The sequence below is a fragment of the Helianthus annuus genome, chromosome 5 (assembly GCF_002127325.2).
Source record: "Helianthus annuus cultivar XRQ/B chromosome 5, HanXRQr2.0-SUNRISE, whole genome shotgun sequence".
NCBI classification, from domain to species: domain Eukaryota; kingdom Viridiplantae; phylum Streptophyta; class Magnoliopsida; order Asterales; family Asteraceae; genus Helianthus; species Helianthus annuus.
In genome coordinates, this window is record NC_035437.2 from 137,276,731 (window position 1) to 137,300,676 (window position 23,946).

The 23,946-nt window shown below is 38.3% G+C and overlaps 1 non-coding gene across 1 annotated transcript; it reads right to left on the reverse strand.

Moving 5' to 3' along the window:
- Positions 1–10,276: 10,276 nt before the first annotated feature.
- Positions 10,277–10,382, reverse strand: LOC118492835. The gene has a single exon (XR_004894836.1). It is a non-coding gene; the product is annotated as a small nucleolar RNA R71 (small nucleolar RNA).
- Positions 10,383–23,946: the final 13,564 nt, after the last annotated feature.

A 23,946-nucleotide genomic window follows, 5' to 3' on the forward strand; every position in this document is an offset into this window, starting at 1 on the left:
TCACAACAAGTCTAGTTGATGTTCCTTATGCGTAGTTGATTTTCAGAGTCAACGCTTTATCATTTTAACTTTCGGCTTAATCTCATATACTCATGACATCATAATAGGCTGTTTTGGGACGTCTGTTTACTATACTTACGAGCTTGCAAAAATTACAATCTTTTTACGTGACATGCCCCTCGGAGGGCTTATCCTTGTGTTAAATTTTTAGAGTCTAACTCTCTATCAAAAATTTATAAAAATTCATTTACTAAGCTGCAATCAGATTCGTCACTTCTGACTGCAGCTTACGAAAAAATTAATTTAAAATTCCTTGTTTATCCGATTGACGAAATTCCAGTTTGAGATTTTTGAAATCACCTGAAGCTACCTACAGTAAAAAGTTGAGATCATAACTCAATTCCTAAATTGAGTTATGACATTCGTAATGGGCTGCAAATTCTGCCAGAAAACACAGCCTGAACCTTCGATACGGAAAAATTCATAAAGCATTCATTTTTCGTCGAAAAAATGCCATTCCACTTGGTTTTGAAAGGTTTTTCCTGGGAGTTCATCACAAACTCAATAAACATCAGCTTTTGAAAAGATTTGACCAAGTTACAACCGATTACATTCGGCTGTAACTTTCTGGATAGAATTAATTTTCACCAAATCTTTTCTAAATATCTCTCATTTTAACTTCACCTAGACATTTCATCATAAACCTTGTGTGCGTACTGCCATCAAAGCCTAATGTACAAGGGTTTCAAGCATGTTCTTCCCAATTTCATCTCATGAACCATCACATTCAAGCAAAATCCCAAAATCATCAATTACACATCAAGTTTATCTATCATAATCTATCAAATAACATCTTATACATTACATAATCACAATATAACACATACAAGTTCATCATGATTATCTTCTTCTCACTCATGCAATGGGTTTCATTCTAATTCATCCAAATAACTAAAATTTAACCATGATGCAACTTCAACATGATAGTATTAACAAGTATTCATTCTAATTTCAACCTAATTCACGGATTTTACAAAACCCACTTCGTTTAAGATCACCAAATCTAAGTTTTAAGACATACCTCATGATCCCCTTGTGTAGGTGATCATTAATTCATGTATGTTTAAGCTCCAAATATTCCTTCAATTGAAGCTTCTTCATGATCCAGGGTTTGAACCCTTGTTCTTCTTTCTCTTGGAAGTCGATACACACACACACACACACACACACTATGTGTGTGTGTTGTGTTTTAATTTTATTTATTAAAATTATTGTTTCCCTTTTAAAGGTTTTGGTCCTTTAACTTTCGTTTGATAATAAATGAGACTAAAACTCTTATCTTGTTACTTATATTCATGTTACCCCTAACGGTACTTTAATCGTTCCTTTATATTAACCGGGTTTAAAATTACCAAGCCCATTTTTGGGGTGTTACACGATGAGAATGAGAAACCCTAAAATTGATTTGTGTACCCCGTGTGTTTTTCGAGTGAAGGGTATAATTGGGATTGTAAATTATATTATACTTTAGATGGTTGTACATCATGCTTTAGGGGTGTTTTAAGGGAATTCATATGACCTTAAGAAGTCCTTTGGATATGCTTATTAATATAGTATAGATTGGGGTTTGAGTGATACTTATTTTGTCAGTTTACTTAAAAGGTTTTATTTTTCATCTTTGGGTCTAAAAAGATTTCACCGTTGTCATTTTAATCCACTGGGTTAACTTCATCCATTTTTTGTCAATGAGAAAGGCAATTCGGTCATTTTATATGTAATTCTGTTAATTAGAAGGGCAATTCGGCCATATAAAATGACCGAATAGCCCTTCTCGTTAACAGAAATAATGGATGAAGTTAACCCAGTGGACTAAAATGGCAACGGTGAAACCTTTTTGAACCCACAAATGAAAAATGAAACATTTGTACTAAACTGGCAAAATGGCCCAAACCACAGGGACGAAAATGGCATTTAACTCTTATTGGGGTTATGGATCAACAACATACAAGGCACGTAGTGAACTATTAGTACTTATGCTCAAATCCATTACTTGCCTATAGTAAAGCCCACTAATGCGATAATTCCATTTATGCATGGACATTTACACACCCTTCAACAAGGATGGGCAGCTTTAGAACTATATATAACCATTCTTTGTAAGCTAGAAACGTCCCTTTTGTGGAACAAAGCTTACATGTTGCCCCGAAGAAATCATAGCTTCCCTACTATGATGTCCCATCATGACAAAATCACGCAAGCTGCCACACCAAATTTGTTAAGACAACTAAAGAAACTTGTGACAAAAGCTTAGAATCTTTAAAACACCAAAGGAAGCCAAAGAGCTTAAAAGCTTCACGACAAGCTCAAAAGCTTCACATCAAGCCTAAAAGCTTAGAAGCAAATAAGCCCTAAAAGAAGCATAGAATCTTCATACAAGACAAAAAAGATTCAGTTGGTAGCTTCTCCAAATAAGCTTCACATATGATAGCTTCTCCCGATAAGCTTCTCCTGATAGCTTCTCCCGATAAGCTTCACATATGATAGCTTCTTCCGATAAGCTTCTCCTGATAGCTTCTCCCGATAAGCTTCACATATGATAGCTTCTCCCGATAAGCTTCACATGACAGCTTCTCCCAATAAGCTTCACATACGATCGCTTCTCATAATAACTTCAAAACTGGTCGCTAACAACTTCAGACATCAGCTTCTTTACATGAGCTTTATGCCTACATAGCTTATATATCATTAGAAGCTTCATCCTTGACCAGATAACTTATGAGTCACAAGCACCCATAACTACTTCATGACTACTTATGACTGGGGGCTGATGGCGTTGGTGCCCGGAGGCTCCCACTCAGCAAAGCCGGGAAGCAAGAAGCTAAGAGCAGGAAGCTGGGAGCTTCCTACCAGGAGCTTAACAGCCCAAACAGGAGAACAAGCCTAGTGGGCTAGGCCGGCCCATCACAACCAAGTCCATTAGGGGTTAAATGTAACATGCCTATAAATAGAGGGTCCACCCTCTATTTTGAGTATCCCACTTTGGCTTGGACATTCCAGCCATTTACTCTCTCTCTCTCTCTAGAATCTCATTCTCTCTCTAGAATCACATTCTCTCTCTAGAATCACATACTCTCTCTCAAGAACTCAAGCCACTAGGCTAAGCTGCTTCCCCTCTGAGCTGCTAAGGTCACGAGCTCATGAGGGACTACAGCAGCAGTTCCTAGTCACGAGTTATGCAACCTGGAATCACCACAGCTGCTAGCTAACCGCTGGATCTCGATCACAAACTCCATAAGCATTTTCTATCTCTCTTATACTTACTCATACATCTATGCTTTATGTCTATACACTATTCTTGGATAGATTACTAATGTTGAGCGTCAGAGGGTGGTCCAGAGGGTGGTCCAGAGACCCCGGTCTCTAGCCCCTTCTAATGGTTTCTTTCGTGATGTAGGTACAAGCTAGGAGGTGACGAGGCTGACCCGAGGAGCGTTCATACCTTCCCCTGACCTTATCCTTGTTGTTTCAACAATTACATATATTGAATCCATAGTGAATCATTTACAATCATTCCATGTTCATCTGTGATTTTGTTTGATGTGTTTAGATATTATTGTTTGATTGAATTTCCCAATTTAATTAATTGTTTTACCAAGAAAAACACACACAACACACACTCAGGTCCAACAATATACAACCCCTAAAAATAAACACACACAATTAGGGCCAGAATACTTCGATTTCATAAAGACTAACAATCATAAAACACTTGGTTGGTACATTTAGGTGACTAACTTAAAAAACGTATAATGTAATGTCTAAAATTCTTATTCGTACAAAGGAGTTTTAACCATGATAACGAAACGGGTCAAACATAAAGCTTACAAGATTGACCATAAAACTTTGATATAAACAAACTGAGTTAACTACATAAAAGTTTACATCCAAAACCGAGATGGCCATCGTAAACATGAACACCAAAAGTTCCGGAATCTTTTTAAAGTTAAGTATTTACAAAAACTAAAACATAACATGGAATTTTTCAACAAAAGTTTTTGACTCGTTTAGTCAAGTATCATAGCAGAAGCATGCGAGATGGTGTGTCCGTTCCAATGTGGCGCCACCTAACATGATAGTTTACCTACAACCATAACGCACAATTAGTTATTTTAAACAACCAATTTTAGAATTCAAACCTCATTCGAAACTTGATGTTTTCACTTCATTAGCATTCGTACAAACATACTTTCTAACGAGAATCTATGTCAAACTTCTTCTTTCTTTTATATTCGATTTGACATCAAATCCCCAATATATACATATGATATTTTAACACGTTCAACCCATATTCACGACACAAACTTTTACCTAATCTCATTATCAAAGTACCAACTTATAACCTTGTATGATAATATAACAAGAGCATTACACATCTCTAAAATTTGTAAGCACAAGGACTTGCCTTTGTTGTTTTTTGCTTGCGACCCGGAGATGCTTGAGTCTTCTTCCTTTATTCTTACAATTCACAATCAACTTACTTTAATCTCATGTCTTCGTTTTCATTCTTTTCTTGACGTAATTGAGTTAACAACTAATATTTCCAAATTCTAACAAGGTAGCATTGTACTAACATGAGATCATTTCATTCAAGCATTTTAACAAACACTTGGTGTGTGTACCATTAGATAAGCATAGTGTACAAGTATGTTATGCATAACCTTACTAAATCATGTCAAGATCATCAAACTCAATCAAATTTCATATAACCTTCATTCTAAATCAATTCCATCTAACAATTCCTCATTATGAACATCTTCATACATAATCATTATACTAGTTTACACATAATTCAACATTACACCTCACAATATTCCTATTTCAAGTGGGTTTTCACTTTTAGTATCAATTTAGCCAAATTCAAACATCATTCATGTTCTAAGTAGTGCTCCTAACCCATAATCATACTAATTTCATATAAGTTCATGGATTCTTGAAACCGTTACATTCAAGACCATTAAAACATAAAATTCTATTTACCATATGCTTTAGTATGCTTAGATGATCAAAGAATCAAGACATGCATGGTCTTTTGATCACAAATATGGCTTCAATTTGCTGATTTTGTGATAACAAGGGGTTTCCCCCTTCTCTTCTCTAGTTCTGGCGACACACACACATTAGTGTGTGTTTGTGTTTTACTTTAATCAAGTTCACAATTCTATCTTTCCATTTCTTTCAACTTTGGCCCTTCAAGTATGAGTGTTTATTTTTAATTGGCTAAATCTCATTCTTTTAAGTTTAAGTTTTAGATTTACATTTTAACTAGACCCATACTCCTAGTTACTTACTTGTAGCATACTATAATAATATATAAATGTGCATAATTATAATTTAGGGCGTTACATATAAACAATATGAAAAATAAAAGAGAGAAATCACAAATCTTGAAGGGTTTATCACCACCAAGATAATTTCTACAAGAGCCTTTTTACGAGCAACAATGCAATAACATATACGATTAACAATTCTATAATCATGTGGACAACAAGTCTTTGTTTTAGTCTCAAAATAAACACATCCCGATTGTTATTGTAACGACTCGAAAGAAAATGTTAAAGCAATAAGAGTATGACAGGGGGAAGGTCCAAGATCAACTCCAAAAGGTAGCTCCTTGGTCGGAACCTACAATCAAAGAACACCGTAGCCTTAACGTGAGAGGTGGCCTCCCGCGTTTGGACTCCGGCGTGAGAATCAGTGGAATGATCTTAAGAGTCTAAGCGAAATGAAAGGATAAGAGTTTAGGGTTACTAGAGAGATAGACTTACTTTGGGCTAAACAAGACTCTCCTTTTATAGGCAGATTGCTCTGCCCAAGGGAGCCTTGTGCCAGCTGGTACCTTCTAGTCTTGGTAAGCTTATCCTCCCTTGATGTTGCTTACAGGGTTAGCCTTGCCTCTTTAGGTAAGTTTCAGGTTTGTATGTCTAAAGGACACCATTATGTGCTTTAGGGAGAAGTCTAATCAGTTTGACTTGTTGGGTTCAAGTTCCAAGGTTGTACAGTAACGTTAGCTCCCTGTCACCAGCCATTGGTGTATCAGCTTCTCGTCGGGAGCTTCCAGCTTCTGACTTCCAACTTCTTACTTTTAGTTTATGTTTAGCATTCTTTATTGTTTTCTTGTGATTATTATTAACCTTGGTTTTGCTGACTGGGATATCCGAATACCCACGTCATCAGCCCCCAAGTCATGAGTATCAATGTTGTAAATATCGGTGCTTATGACTCTAAGTCTCGGGGTTTTTGTCTTCTAACCTTGTTTTTTCTCAAAAGTCTTTAACTGCCTTGCTTATGCTTCTTTGTTATGTTTGATATTATGTAAGTCTTTTCTAAAAAAAAGAAAAAAGAAAAGAGTTTCAAATTATCGAACAAGGGAACTAGACGCATGAGGCTTTTTATTTCCTTGACCATGGGCTTCTCGTCGGAAGGTACCGGTCCACCCTTGGCCTTTTATTTAAGTTTTTTCTATTTCATCATGTGCTCCTTTCCATTTAAGGCCCACTTGGCCACTTGCGTGCCTGGGCGGCCCAGAAGTGATTGATGGGACAGTGCCACAGGGGAGCTCTCAATTGCCTTAGGCTGCCAGCTGTTGGCAGTTACATCTCCACCCTCTACCTATCTGTTGGCTAGGGATTTTGAATTTTTGAACTCTGTAACTTCCTTATAACTACTCATTTTCTCTTCTGCTTTACGTTTTCTTTTCTCTTCGAATTCTCTCTTTTGTCCGACGGTTTTTCCGGTGATATTTTCCGGTGATTCATCTTTAAAAACTCAGTAAGTCATCTTCTTCTTTCTTTACTTTTCAAATGGGGTCTAATAAAAATGACATGCTCGTTCAGTTTTCAAAACTCACTGAATCAGAGATTGATAAGTTTTGTTTGGATCATGGTATTGATCCTTTTCTTGAGACTCAAGTTCCAAGGGATAGGACTGTTAATCAGTGTCCGAAGGGTTTTTTTTTTTGGTATTCTATACTCGTATTCTCGATCAACCAAATTTGTGGTACCCTTTTACAAACATTTTTCTTGAAGTGTTGAAATATTACCGTCTTTCTTTGGGTCGCTTAGCCCCTGTTGGTGTTGCACGCATAATGCATTTCGAAATTCTTTGTCGTGCACTGAGTTATGGACCCTCATTGCTGATGTTCCATCGTTTTTTCTGTCTTGCCCGGAATGGCGACTGGTATACCATTGAGAAAACTCAGTGTGAGGCTCCCCTTCTTTCTACCACTGTCGGTCATACATATGCTTGAAAAAATCAGTTCTTTTTTATTTTCGATCGGTTTCTTCCTTTTACTGTTGTTCCTCGCAATTTTTTTGAGGGTCTGAATGAAAAGGATCCAGAAGTTCATGAACTTGAACAGGGGTTGCTCCTCAGGCTTCGTTCTTATCGTACAAAGTTAAAGGCTTCATTCGGAGGAGCTTCTTGTGGTTTGGGTATTAGCCAAAATTGGGTTGATTATAGGTTTGAACCAATTTTTTATGTTGATCAAAAGGGTATGTATTTTTTTTTGTTTCTCATGTCCTTATGTATTATCCAAGCTCTCATTATTGTTGTATTTGTTTGTTTTGCAGAGATGAGTGACGGGTAGTCCGCAGGACAACCCTTAAGTGTTATAAATGATAATTTAACCCCACATTTATCCATGTAATTGTCTAGAATTAGGTAACTACGGTTGTTTGTGTTTTAGGTACAAATGGAGCTTAAAAGGGAAGGAATTTGGAGCATAAATAAAGAAATAAAATATTGGAATGGAAGAACTAAGAATATTGCATGATAGAGGTTGAAATTACGAGAACGTGGGTGAAAACGGCGAAGAAAACGAAGTTGAAACGAAAAAGTTATGCTGAAAACAAATTTTCTTGCTCAAGCCCACCGTAGCCTACGGTGGAGGGCGTAGCTTACGGTGGTCCCTGACATAAATTGTCACCGTATGACAGTTTAAAGCCACCATAAGCCATTCCAAGCCACCATAAGCTACGGTGGCCACCGTAGCTTACAGCGCTGACCTGCGTAAATGTGTAACTTCCACATTTTAATGCGGATTTATGGTGTCTTTTCATGTCCAATCAATCCCATTCGGTTACCAGGAGTCTAGAGGCGAATTTTGGGTGTTCTTAGAGCTTGAAACAATTTCTAAACATCTTGTTAGTGTTTTTAATTCTTATGACATTTATATGTATGTGATGATGATTGTCTAAGTCATGAGTGGCTAAACCTATGGTGATCATCCTAGGTTGAAGGTTTGTCTAAGACATTTGTGTTTTGATTCTTATTTCTAGAATAATAGACTTGCAACTTTTGTTTGTTTATTATGGTGTGTTGCTTGCTTGTTCGTAAATTGTTAATTTGTATGTTAATCTTAGTCTAAACCATAGGTTCTTGGTGCCGTTGGCAATCGAGATATCATGGGCGGGATTAGGATTGGGTATTGATTAATTGGTTATCGGGTAACAACCTCGCATACTTCTAATCCGAGTACTTAGTTCCCTTTCATCACAACAAGTAACAACACGCGAACCATGTCTATGTGGTTCTTTCTAGTGAATTTTAACATGAATGTCAAAGTAAACCGGAGACTTAGGATGGTCATTTGTCTCTAAATTGTTTACAACTCAAATTCTCATTTTGCAATTAGATTACTAATCTTAGTTTTAAAAATCAACCAATCAAACCGACTCTTGAATTTATTTTTATTACAATTAGTTTAATCGTAGTTAACTTAGATACACTTTTAAATAACATATATTCCACAAACTCCCTATGTTCGATACCCACTTACCGCTAGCTAATTAGTTGTATTTGGATTAAATTTGATTGTGACCACGACATCACGTCAAATTTTGGCGCTGTTGCCGGGGAGTAGTGCGCAACGTGTGTTATTTTTGATCTTTTTAAGTTTGTTATTTTTCTGGTTTACGCTGGGTGTGTTAGTGTGCAGGTATTACAGGTGCATGCGTACTAGAAGCTCTCACAAGCTATCACGATTGGCATTTGATCCAGAAATTGAACGAACTTTGAGAAGTAACAGAATTTTGTTAAGGGAAAACAAAATCAGTGGTTCACCAACAACACCAACTACACCAAATACACCACTTAGATACATGGATCCACCGCAACCACCACCCACTACGGGTGAGCCTATACAACCATTCATACCATCATCAACACAACCCTTACCAAATACCACCATGCCTATCACCACTACCGACCCTACTCCACCGCTTGATGTTACACCACCCAACACTACACAACCTATTACTACCCAAGTTGAACTACGCATACCTTTAACCCTTCTACCACAATTCCACCATTTTCCCATTTCTTCCCAGCTACGGGTCAATCATCTTCAACTTATTCAATACCACCAAATTCAACTGTTGTTCATGCTACTTCTACATTTAGACCATCGAACCAATCGGGTTTTCAATATTCATCTTTTCCATTTGGGCAATCTTCGGGCATAGGAGGAGATGGATATGATGAAGGGTATGAGGAGTTTGAGGGATATGAGGAAGAAGGATACGCGTATGGGGGTGATGGAGATCAAGGGGAGTTTACTTATGTACAAGGTCAAATTCAAAGAATGCCAAGTGTTGGTGGGATTCCACAACAACAAATTATACCACAACATATTCGACCAAGGCCTCAAGGGCCACAATTGCAACGTCCTACACTGATACAACAAGTTCGTCCGCAAAACGTACAACATCAATTCCAAAGGCCAATTCAACACCGACCGAAGCCACAACAACAATTTCAACCACCATTTGCACCTCAAGGGCCTATGCAAAGACCAATGGGTCCTATTCGTCCAAGAGTTCGGTTGGGTGTACCAAGAAGACATCTTCGAGAACATGCAAGAGGCATTGAAGCACATTTTAGACCGGTAATCACTCATAATCCTTCACCGGTAGTTATTCCTCACAATGATCAAGGGAGGACATTTGAAGTGAGAACCAATTCATTGCAAAGCTTGCCAAAGTATAAGGGTGTAGCAACGGAGGAGCCTTATTTTCATTTGGAGGCTTATGATTCGATTTGCAACACTATTGGGGGTCAAGGATTTTCAGCCGATGATGTCAAATTGGTGCTATTCCCATTTTCATTAGAAGATAAGGCTAAAAAGTGGTTTTATACCTTACCTTCGGCATCTATCTATACATGGGCAGAAATGCAACAAATCTTCTTGGATGAATTCTTCACCGCTCAAAAGACAATGATGCTAGAAAAAGTTTGAGAAGTTTTCAACAACAAACGGGTGAAATGTTTCATGAAGCATTTGAGAGGTTTAACATGGTGATAAAAAATTTCCCTCATCATGGGATAGAGCTATGGGAATTGATGAATGCATTTCATGAGGGGTTGTGTTCTGAAGATGCACGTGACTTAATGTCTATCACAAATGGCACTTTTGGCACAAATTACGAGCATGATGATTGGGAATTCTTGGAGCAAATGGCGGTCACATCAAAAAGAAAAGCTCAAGCATCAAGGAGAGCATGACCGGCCATTACCCGAACTCAAGTGCATGCGGTAGACGATGGTAATGTTCAAACTTCTAATCAAATTTATGATGTTTGTGCACTTTTTAATGAGATAGGCCATGCGGCTGAAAATTGCCAAGGAGTGGAAGGGCAATATGAGGAGGTGAATGCATTGCAAGGGCAAGGAGGGGGTGGTAGAAATTATAACATGAATTCCAATACTTACCACCCCAGTTTGAGAAACCACCCAAATTTTAGATATGGAAATCCCTCAAACCAAGCCAACCCGAATTTTCAAGGAAGTCAAGGTAACTTTGCTCCATGCCAACCGTTCAATAATCAAAGTGGGTTTTCGGGTCAAAGTTCTTCTGGTGGAAATGAGGTCATGGAGATGCTCAAGGCAATGTAACTAGAGATGCAGCGAAGAAATCAAATGGATGATGTTCGCATGCAAAAAGATGAAATCCGTGACAAAGCTATTCAATCGTTGACCACTCAAATGGGTCAACTTGCAAGTGACGTGGCATTATTGAAGAAAGCAAAAGGTCAATCACCAAGTGACACGGTGATAAATCCCAAGAACACAAAAAGCATTAACATCAATGTGGTAAGCACCGTTCCAAATACTAAATTTAATGAAACATTGCTAACTTCTTCGTATCAAGTGAACTCAGGTTTGGAAAAAGATGCCGAAGTCGAGAATGATAAAGAGTATGGAGCGCCAATCGTGCCTATCCGAGTAGGGAAACTAAAAATTCCTCATGCATTATTGGATTATGGGGCGAGCATGAGTGTGTTACCAGGTGATCTATACGACATGTATGATTTTGGTCTGCTTCAGGATGTAAACACCATGGTGAGTTTGGCGGATGAAAGTTGGAGGCGTCCATGGGGAATGGTTAAGAATATTATGATTCGGTTGGGAGAATTCGAATACCCGATGGATTTTCTGGTTTTAGATTATGCTACTACCATGATGGCGTCACAACAAAGGGTGATTTTGGGTCGACCGTTTCTCTATACGGCAAATGCTCAAATCAATTGTAGAGAAGGATGCATTTTGCTCAATGGCACGAGGAAGTGATGGAGATGGCAGGAATCGCTTCTTTGAGCCACTTTAAATGGGGGTGGCACGGTCTGGCTGAAGACCTGAAAACTTAGCGCTGCTCCGGAGGCAACCCGAGGTTTTTCACTGATCTTGTTATTTCTTTAGTTTTCTATGTTTCAGGGCCATGGCAACACTCAAGTGTGGGGAAGATGTGCGGATATTTGTGTGAAGGTGGTGATAGGAAATTGGATCATTTACAATATCTATTGTGTCAAACTTCACCAGGTCAATGTACTTTTTCCTTAGACTTGTCATGTTCTTTAGCTTTGAAATATTTTTAGTTTATTAGTTTGCTTTTGTTTATAAAGATAAAAAAAAAAAAACAAAGTTGATGTTTTTGGTGTCTAAGCGATCTTCCCTTCAAAACCATACATTAGGGACAATGTATCCCAAGTGTGGGGATGAGGGGAAATTTTGAAAAACGTGTGAAAATTGAAAATTTTAAAAATCAAGTGACAATGGTCCGAATTGAACATTTGAATACAAAACTGCATGATATACCGGCATCCCATATTCCCTTGTTCTTTCTTGGTGAGAGTTGAGCCATCTCTTTGAATTTATTAGAAATATTTTTCTTTGATGAGAGTGGCAATGGGTGGGGGTACATTAGAAATTGTGCTTAGATACGGTTTGAGGCCTTAGCTTTGCATGAATGTGAAAATGATAAGGGCATTTAGGTAGCCTCGTCATGGTGAGTGCGAGTGTGGGATTTGGAGGGTTGGACCTCATAAATTATATATATGAGCATGGTAGTGAGAGGGGCGGGGTTTGGACTTTAGTAGCCCATTTAAGCTTGAAGCCGATCATTTGTAACCCATGCCTAGTTCCTCTAAATTTAACCCACATTTGACCCGGTCTATTAGTGTTGCATCTCGTATTAGTATGTTTATCTTGTTATGTTTGAAAAAAATATAGAAAAGAGAGATATGAAAGGAAAAAAAAAAAAAAGAGAAAAAGTAATGAAAAATGAAAAAAAAAAGAATGAGATATGTTGTACATAGTTGTTTATATTTTGCTTAGTTAGAAATAAAAGACCGGGTTAAATTGTTAGCTACTTTGCATATATATTTCCATTTCCTACCCATTTGCCTAGCCACGTTACAACCTCTAAGTCCCTTTGATTCATTATATGTTTAGCAAATTATTTAGGCGAAGGACCGATTTGAGTACAAGCATATTATTGTTCAACTACCCGTTTGCCTTGAGTGTGATCTAGCGTATCTTTGCTAGTTATTACTTACCACCGAGAAGAGAGTTATTGTGAGGGGTGTGTTATGTGCGGGTTTAAGAAAAAAGTTAGTAAATGAGGACAATTGTTGTTTGGTTTGTACTTGATCGCTTGAATAAATTGTGTTTTGTTGAACGGGTTGCTTGGGACAAGCAACAGTTAAGTGTGGGGATGTGACGGGTAATCCATAGGACAACCCTTAAGTGTTATAAATGATAATTTAACCCCGCATTTATCCATGTAATTGTCTAGAATTAGGTAACTACGGTTTTTTGTGTTTTAGGTACAAATGGAGCTTAAAAGGGAAGGAATTTGGAGCATCAATAAAAAAATAAAATATTGGAATGGAAGAACTAAGAATATCACATGATAGAGGATAAAATTACGAGAACGTGGGCGAAAACGGCGAAGAAAACGGAGTTGAAACGAAAAAGTTATGCTGAAAACAAATTTTCTTGCTCAAGCCCACCGTAGCCTACGGTGGAGGGCGTAGCTTACGGTGGTCCCTGACATAAATTGTCACCGTCTGACAGTTTAAAGCCACCGTAAGCCATTCCAAGCCACCGTAAGCTACGGTGGCCACCGTAGCTTACGGCGCTGACCTGCGTAAATGTGTAACTTCCACCTTTTAATGCGGATTTATGGTGTCTTTTCATGTCCAATCAATCCCATTCGGTTACCAGGAGTCTAGAGGCGAATTTTGGGTGTTCTTGAGAGCTTGAAACAATTTCTAAACATCTTGTTAGTGTTTTTAATTCTTATGAACATTGATATGTATGTGTTGATGATTGTCCAAGTCATGAGTGGCTAAACTTATGGTGATCATCCTAGCTTGAAGGTTTGTCTAAGACATTTGTGTTTTGGTTCTTATTTCTAGAATAATAGACTTGCAACTTTTGTTTGTTTATTATGGTGTGTTGTTTGCTTGTTCGTAAATTGTTAATTTGTTTGTTAATCTTAGTCTAAACCATATGTTCTTGGTGCCGCTGGCAATCGAGATATCATGGGCGGGATTGGGATTGGGTATTGATTAATTGGTCATCGGGTAACAACCTCGCATACTTCTAATCCGAGTACTTAGTTCCCTTTCATCACAACAAGTAACAACACACGAACCATGTCTATGTGGTTCTTTCTTGTGAATTTTAACATGAATGTCAAAGTAAACCGGAGACTTAGGATGGTCATTTGTCTCTAAATTGTTTACAACTCAAATTCTCATTTTGCAATTAGACTAGTAATCTTAGTTTTAAAAATCAACCAATCAAACCAACTCTTGAATTTATTTTTATTGCAATTAGTTTAATCTTAGTTAACTTAGACACACTTTTAAATAACACATATTCCACAAACTACCTGTGTTCGATACCCACTTACCGCTAGCTAATTAGTTGTATTTGGATTAAATTTAATTGTGACCACGACATCACGTCAATGAGTGCTTTGGATTGCATTCTGTTGAGTGATCCGTCTTGCACACATTTGCGCGTACGCCATGTTAAGTACTGCCTGGAATTTAGCGTTTCATGAAGCTGTGTTTCTCCTTCTGGGAGTGAAGGGAAAACCGTGTTGATCGTGCTTATGTTTGGTGCGCCGGGAGTCGTCTGTTGAGTTACTCGAGTAGCACTCCCAAAGACATTAGTGACTCCGGCATCCGTGAACTCCCCACCGACGTGCTCATCCCTTTTGTGGCTTTGGGTGTGCGTTGTCCACTGTCGGGCCAAACGGAGAGCTTTCTACGCCGATTTGAAAAGAAAAGTTTGGTTCAGCCGTTGAAGAGTGTTTTTGAAAAGAAAAGAGATGAAAATGGTTGTAAGAATGCGGTGGGCGCCAATGATGAAACATTGGTTAACACTAGGTTATCCCAGTTGGTCGTCTCGTGAAGGGTGGTTCAGTCTCTATCTTTCACTCGCCGTTAAGCTGATCTTCATAAGGAGAATATGGGGGGTTCTCCTTGTGACCACCCTCCGACGTGATACTAAGTATTTGTTTTGAGGATAAGTGTGTGTTAAAAGTAAGAGAGCGAGAAATCGAATCCTTAAAAAAATTTAACATAAACTGTAATATGGAACAATATATAAAATAAACAAAGTATGCAAAGCACTTACCTCATTGAAATTCAAAAGCCAACAACAAAACCAAGATAACAAATAAGGAAAACGTCTCAGATGAGAGGCTGCCCTCACCATCCCCCACGACATAAACAAAAAGAAAGCGAAAGAGTACTAACAAACAAACACCAACAATAGTTGACATGTTTTTAAGAATCCAATTTGCGTACAAACTTCATATGATGAACCCAAAGAACAAATTTCTTTAACAAATAAGAAGCGAAATCAAAATGTGGGAAAAAAGTATGAGCAAAGGCTCAGAATCGTAGTAACGACATTCACATTTGCCCAAATCTACCATAGTTTCAGTCCTAATTGTAAAGAAAATCTCCATACAACATAATTGCCATCTGTGTTGCCCAACCAAGATATAGATTGGATCTACGAAGTCCTATTACTACAGCAAATGATCATTATGGCACCATCATTACGACAACAAACACAACACTAAAACAACATAAAAGATAATTCTGTGATTAATATGTCACCAAAAATCCCAGCGAAGCATCACATATCCGACGCACATGATAATCCTTTTAAAAGAACCAATTCAAATATTTCTATGCATTGTTACTTTTACCTCCATGTTTGTGTGTCTCAGCAAAGCTTCACAGACACACAGACTTAATTAAAGCAGTCTCATACAACAACCGAGTCATCCTCACCAACCGAAAAACCAACAACTCACAGTTTGCAAGCAACCATCGTCTCAGCAAAGCATCACACACCCACCGAAAGAACATAAATAGTCTTAGATGGCCCATGACATTATAGCCTAGTGGCATCTTGGGGGTGGGATAAGGCTTATGACCATTAGGTCATAAGTTCGATTCTCACAAGGGGGTTTTCCCAGATTTATTGGGTTTCCTCTTGAATTGGTGTATAGGAATTATTTCCTAGTGGAGATGGATATGATTAGGTGGTTCCGCTGGTGGCATGATGATACTCTAGTGGCCCGTCAGTGATCCATATTTGTTGTTCAAAAAAATAGTCTTAGACATCTTATGAGCCACCCTTACCGAACGAATACCCTTCAATACACAGTCTCGGAAAACTAAATAATCATCCTTACAGGCCGATGATACATTAACACACCAACAACCAACAAAAAACGCCTTAAGAAAACATCATACAACAAACCAAGTAGTCTAAATAGTCTCTGAATACTAAAAAGTAAACATAGTTGTCAAACCAATATCAAAGACACGAAATCCAACTACTTTTGAAGACATGCAAGTATGTCACCGCACTTTAAAACACATAAAACCCAACAAAACGTCATCAAAGTTAACATCAGATATGAACCGTCATAGTCAATCAGTAAACCCAAAACTTCACCACATTGTAAGAAACCCTAAAATACGTCTTCCTTGAAGACGAACGTAACAATAAGCATATCATGATGTGAAACCCCAGGTAACATCAGTAACAAACAAATCCAGCAAACCAAAAAACAGAAATACGTAAACGAAAAAACCCGCTCAAACAATAACACCCAACAACCAAGCTGATCGAATAACATGCGTAAACCAACGAAGAAAGAAGTTACCTAAGGCAACCGCAAATTCACTAGAGAAGGTAGCAAGTAGCTGCCACAATGTAGAGAGAGAGAGGCATGTAGAAAGAAAGAGAGAGAGTGGGAGAGCGTAAATGATAAGATACGGTGAGGGGTCAACCTTTTAAACTCCCCCCCTCCCGACCCAAAATGTACAACAAAAAGCATAAAAAACAATCACCCAAAGTAAGTAATACCATAAAAGCACAAAATACAACCTAGAATGCATAAAAATCTTGTATATTATTATATAAAACTAGATGGAAGCCCCGCCGCGATGCGGTCGGGGGGCTTAGAAATTTAGACATAACATATACGAATAACATAAAGTGTGTCAATGATCGCCTTCAATTCAACTTGCAACCCATTCTGAACCTGTAATGAAATATTTATGTAGATAAAAGATTCCAAAATTATGATGTATTACTATACAAAAATTTTCACAAACTTATATTACCTAGCTTGTGCAATCTATTGGAATAAGTTTTTGTTGTCGTCCTAAATTTTCCTGCTAAGAGCCATTTATTACTAATTATTGGCCGGGTATCAAATAAATTATACAACTATTAGCATCTCATAAGCATAAGAGGATCATTAGATAGGAACTAAATAAAATGATCGAGAACAATCTATACTAATTATTAGAGAAGCATAAGAAGATCATTAGATATGAACTAAATAAAATGGTTGAAAACAATCTATACTAATGATTAGAGAAGAGTATTTCAACCCATTTAAAAGATCGTTTAAATATACGAATGTGATCTTGTATCTAACTTGTTTGGATACCTTATATCTTTGCTTTTGGGTTTAACATAATACATCTGGCCATTAAACTGGCAATGCCATCCATCACATGTTCTTGGCTAACAACAATGTAGTTCACATCATCAGTCCCACTCTTGTTTTCAACATTACCATGTACCAATACATGAGAGACCAAAACCAACAAACTTGGTTCTTCACAGCCAACATTGATTAAAAGTACATCTACCTGAAGATCCATTCCTAGCAAAATAGAATCCACACAATGTGATCAATAGCTACATCCATATCATATGTGCATCAGAAAGCAAAAAATGTATACCATATCTGACCGAAAACAGAACAGCTAAACCAAACTAACCTGAATGTCAGGACATGAGTTAGGTGTAACCATAAAACTTCTATGCCTTTATAAAAGTCGCTTGTTCTACCGAAACTGAGCACAAACATCACCACGTCTATAATTACACAACACATATGGACTTGAAACTACCTCTAAAATTGTTTGCGGCCAGAATTCAGCACAACCGCTTAGCTTGTAACCTGAAGAAGAGACCAATAAGTACAAGTGCATTTGATTAATCAAATATAGTATAAGTTGTAATATACACATTTTAACGTAGAATACACACAAACTAGTGGTCGTTACTTGAACGAAGCAGCATACAAATAGATTGAACCATTTTTACCTGCACTACTCAAAATTCAAATTAACTCCGTCATATTCACAGATCGTAAGCTTTAATTTGACTGAAACAGTTATTGCATTGGCTTCATCATCAAAGTTGTGAACACACTTGTAATCGTAAAACTAATCAATCAACCACAACACCACGCTTCAATCCGATTATTGGGAAAACCCTAACCTATCCTACGGGTGCAAACACAAAAACGAACCGAAAAGATTAGGGTTTCAAGAAAGAAGAATACCTCGTATCGGTTGATTGATTGCAAAAAATTTACCCAACTTACAAGGCTCTGTTCGTTTTCCTCTGTAGCCTCCGTTCGCAAAGCTTCACCATCGTTGGTCGATCTCTCTCTTGTCTTTCTAACCTTCTCTCTAGTCTCTCCGATATAGGTCAGTTATGAGATGTCAACACAGAAGATACGTGTCAAAGTAGAGGAGAAGCTGAATCACCAAAGCTATCCAAATATCAATGCAACCGTACAATATTCATATGCATAAAACACCTTTTATGCATAGCATACAACACGCATAAGCCAAAAGTGGCGACGGGCCAAGTGTCGCCGCTATTGGTCGATCCGTGTCACGGCGCCTGAGACCAAACCCCAGCCGTTGATCAAAATCCTGATCTAACGGTTGGGGATTTAAAAGGTATTAGTGGCGACAGGGCTAGGGTCAATACCGGCGACATGTGTCTCCGCTAAAAGTAGGCGTCAGAACTTTAAACCCTAGCCACACAAACCTTATTTGTTGTCAGAGCTTGTTGGACCGTGTTCCGACCCTGAAAAGTCAGCCGAGACAGTTCATCTTCATGTATAAAGGCGGAATCAGTATATATGAAGTTACACAGCTTGTCCCTTTCAATTCCCTTTGTTTTATTGCTTTCTGAAGTAATTTTGACAGAGTTTCGTTCCAAAAGCACACATATACGTATCTATGTCCGCTCAAATGATCAGGTATATATAGGCCTGAGTGGTTCGCTCATATGGACAGCCATATGAGCGGACCTATAACTTTGACGCATAAGCGAACCCACCTGATTACCTAATAAGCGAACCTCCTAAGACCCTATGAGCGGACCTACTTACACAATGTATATAAAAGCGAACCTAACTCTAAAAATACATATTTTGACATTCTAGACCCTCTGTTCACCTATCTTGACCTAAGACTTCACATAGACGTAGTCAACAGACATTCTGTGCATCAACAGACTCCCCCTTGGATGTTGACGTAGTCTTCATCAGTCTTCAGCTCCTGAGTCTTCGGTCTTGGTCTTTTCTCTAACTCTGTCTTCTCCTCGTAAGCATTCTTCACAGGTTCCAGGATTAACACCTAGCTCTAACTTCAGACTTCCCTTTAGCTGTTGATCCAGACTCCCCCTTTCACAGACTCCCCCTCTCAGTATGCTGGGATCTGAGATATCTGGTTCAAGCTTTGACAATTTGCCTCCGATGGGAATAATGAAGTCTCCAAACTTGTTACTCAACCAATAACATTACGATCTATCTTTTCTAACAATAAACACAAATTCAATCAGTTTTAGAAATCCACTCAAGTCTTCAAGTTCAAGTTAATGACCCTAATCACTTGAATAATCTACCAAGTTCAATTAATGACCCTGGTTGATCTTTTGACGAATCAAACTGATTTAGTAAAATCATTTTCAACTTTTTCTGAAAATAACAAGTATCAAGTTAATGAACTTGTTTGTGACTTAGAAAACAATCAAACTTCCAACAAAATAAGCTCTCCTCACTTTTCAACTCAGAATCTCCTGCATCTGCTTCATCTTTCTAGAATCCGACAATCAACTTTCCACTCTGGTTTGTCTAAAATAAAGCAGAAATAAAATCTTTTTGGATTTTTAATGAGTTCTAAACTAAGAAATGAAATAACAGAAAAACTTAAATTGCAGAATGTAAAGAAATTGAACTATATACAAACTTATTTTTGGCGAGCGTGTCAGGGAATCATATCAGCTTTTCAGACAAATTACTAGTACCGTTAAGCTATATTACATACTCAGACTTAAACAATTCACCTCGATTGTCGATATACTAATCCATCTTAAATTCTCACACATATTTCAATCTATTCAGGATACGATTTATGTGTTTTATGAACTTAGCTCAATTCATGTGTCCCACCTCTTGAATATACTCCCGTATCCAGAATCCCAGATATTCAGTCTTACAGGTGAGTATACCACAGATGATATCTGTAAGGGGTTAGGTGCGAAACCGTGAGAGCTCAGGTCAGAACTTCCGTTCAGCAGAGAGATGACTGCTCGACTTTTGGTGTGTCCCCTTTAGAGGATCTTTTAATTACAACAGCAGCGACTATCAATTTTATTGTTTCATCAGCTTGCTGAGGGCGATGCTATGTTTCAAGCATTTTGCAGAAAGTATTATTCGGGGACTAGGTCAGTACTTCCATACAGCAGAAGTCCCGGAATAATACCCCAGATATCACTGAGTATAAAGACCTAGTATCTCAGAATATGGGACCTTTCAAACGAGATTTCAGGGGTTACCTATATATCCAAGTAGTGTTCCCTACTAATTTCACAAGTTTGAAATTTTAGGTTTATATCCCGAATAAATTTACTAAATGTGTGAAAACCTATCGACACATCATAAGTGAGACTGTTTAACTCATTTAAACTTTACAAATCTTTAGCATACTGTAATTGTCTAGCTGATGTACTATCATTTTCCCTATATACACAAGCTCTTTTTCAATTTTATCATGTTTTGTATTTTTCATTTTTTACTGTTTTTGTATTTTCTGAAAATATATCTATATACAACTATCTATCTCCCCCTAAATACCAAAACACGTAAAAAGGCGACAAACCATTGCAGATTGTTTCTCGTCTTCATCCGCAACAGTACTCTCATCAACGCTCACAATTCCATCCGACACCGAAAGCAACTTCATACCATTTAGTTTTAAAAAATATTGAAACCGATTTTTATCAAAAGCTTTGGTATGCAAATCAGCTTTTTGTTCGTCAGTGTGGATTTTCTCAATTCGTATCAACTTTTTCTCGAAGCAATCGCGAATAAAGTGATGACGAATTTCTATATGTTTAGTTTTAGCGTGATGTACTGGATTTTTAGTAATGTTAATTGCGGCCTCATTATCAACAAACAGAGGTGGGTTAAGAAACTGCAAACCATAGTCGCGCATCTGTTGCTGTATCCACAGGATCTGAGAGCAGCAACTGCTAGCAGAAACATACTCCGCTTCACATGTAGATAGCGCCACAGATGTTTGTTTCTTACACTGCCAGGTAACCAATCTAGGACCAAAAAACTGGCATCCTGCAGTTGTTGATTTCGCGTTGACTTTGCAGCATCCGAAATCTGAATCGGAATACCCTTCGAGCGTAAAATCGCCTTTCCTAGGATACCATAACCCCAATGACGGAGTACCTTTCAGGTAACGTAATATCCTTTTGATAATAATCATGTGCGATGCTCTCGGGTTAGACTGAAATCTTGCTGCGAGGCACGTTGGGTACATGATATCAGGACGTGAAGCAGTCAGATACATCAAAGAACCTATCATGGAACGGTAAAACGTTTCATCAGCCCTGTCTCCGGTGAGATCTGGGTGAATCCCATGATTAGTCGCAAGTGGGGTAGCAGCTGGAGTAGAACTTGACATTCCAAATTTCTCTAGAATATCATGCACGTACTTCGTTTGATGAATGAAAATTCCCTCAGGTAGTTGTTCAACCTGTAAACCCAGAAAGAATTTCATCTCCCCCACTGATGACATTTCGAATTTCTGCTTCATCACCTGTTCGAAATCTTTGCACAATTTCTCATTCGTTGACCCAAAAATTATATCGTCCACATAAATTTGTACTATCAGAAGATGACCATCAACGACTTTGGTGAAGAGAGTGGCATCCACTTTTCCACGTATGAACTGGTTAGCGAGTAGGTGTTGAGACAGAGTCTCGTACCAGGCTCTCGGTGCCTGATGTAGACCATACACGCTTTGTCCAGCAAATAAACTTTGTTCTTGTGGATTGGGTCAGTAAAGCCCGGCGGCTGACCAACATAAACCTCCTCTTTGACCTTCCCATAAAGAAACGCTGACTTTACATCCAACTGATATACTTTGAAATTCTTCCAAGACGCAAATGCTAGGAAAATTCTGATTGCCTCTAGTCGTGCTACAGGAGCATAGACTTTTGTAAAATCAATCCCCTCCTGTTGACTAAAGCCCTGAACAACGAGTCGAGCTTTGTTCCTTACAACCACTCCTCTGTCGTCTCTCTTACACTTGAATACCCATTTTGTATTGATTTTCCTTTGACCCTCCGGCAAATCCACTAACTGCCACACACCCAACTTTTCAGACTGACTTAACTCTTCTTGCATCGCTATGACCCAAGAGTCTTCAGTAAGCGCCTCTTTGTAAGTTCTCGGTTCGATCTGCGAGATAAAACAACTTAATGAAAATTCAGTTTGTAAAGGTGCTACTGTAGAATAAAAACATGTAAGGCCCTGGTCAATTTGACGTCTCGTGCGAACGCCCGATTGCAATTCTCCTATGATCAACTCCTCTGGAAGATAAGAAAGAGTTCTCGGCATCACTTCGCTTGAAACATCTACATTTCCCTCCAGATTAGTAACATTTTGTTCTGCATCTTGTTCACCAACTTGGTTTGTTTGATTTGATAACTGGATCTGCTCCCCCTCAAGATCTGAATCACCATGGTCAAATACTGGCATGTTATCAGTTTCTTGATCATCATTCACCTCCGACTGATTACCAGGAGCAACTTCATCATCATGTTCACCAGCATTGCTAGGACCTGCTTCATCATCATTTGAAGTTTCCCGAGGTCTTCCAGAATACTCTGCTGGGAACCTGAGCTGCGACTCATACTCTCGCAAAATATCCAGCTCATCAAAGAAATCTTCTTCTTCCTCTGATTCTTCTCTCATGTCAAACGAATCCCAAAGTTTGTCATAATGATAACGCCATGAATCACCAGGATTCTGTGGCGGCATAGTGTAACCTTGACATTCAACATTCGCTGCTTCAATAATCCGCTTCTCGCTTGGAACGAAGACACGTCGCGTAGGACTTGAATAACCAACAAAAATTCCCTCAATGCTCTTCGGACCAAATTTTCCTTCAGGCTCTATAACCGTACAGGGTGACCCAAACGGTTCTAGATACTTCAAATTCGGCTTGCGGTTATTGATTAACTCAAAACACGTCTTGTTGAACTTCTTGACAGTAAGAACTCTGTTGAGAGTATAGCATGCAGCAGAAACAGCTTCAGCCCAGAAATTAATTGGTAACTTAGAGTCTGCAAGCATTGTTCTGGCTGTCTCGATTAGCGTCCGGTTTTTGCGTTCTGCAACTCCATTCTGCTGCGGAGTGTACGGAGCATTAAACTCATGCAGTATACCTCTTTCATCACAAAATTCTTCCATCTACTGTTTTTGAATTCAGTACCATTATCACTTCGAATTTTACAAATAGGCCTCTGGTACAGAATCTCAATTCTTTTAAACAACGCCATCAAGCTGTCAAACGTTTCGTCTTTTGATTTCAAGAATGAAACCCACGAAAATCTGGAATAATCATCAGTTACGACCAAACAGTAGTAGTCTCCTGTTATACTCTTGACGTTCACCGGACCAAACAAATCCATGTGAAGTCTTTCCAAAGGTCTCGAAACTGAATTGACTTGCTTTGTAGGGTGTGACTTTTTCTTCTGTTTGCCTTTAACACAACTTATGCACTCCCCTTCCAGATGAAAACATTTGACATGCACTCCTGTGACCAAATCGTTATGCACCAAATGATTCATTTTTCTAAGATGTATATGCCCCATCTTTCGGTGCCACAATCTTGATTCTTTCTCCGTTGCTTTGGACACAAAACAATGAGCCTGACCCGTGGTTGTAGTAGCTAC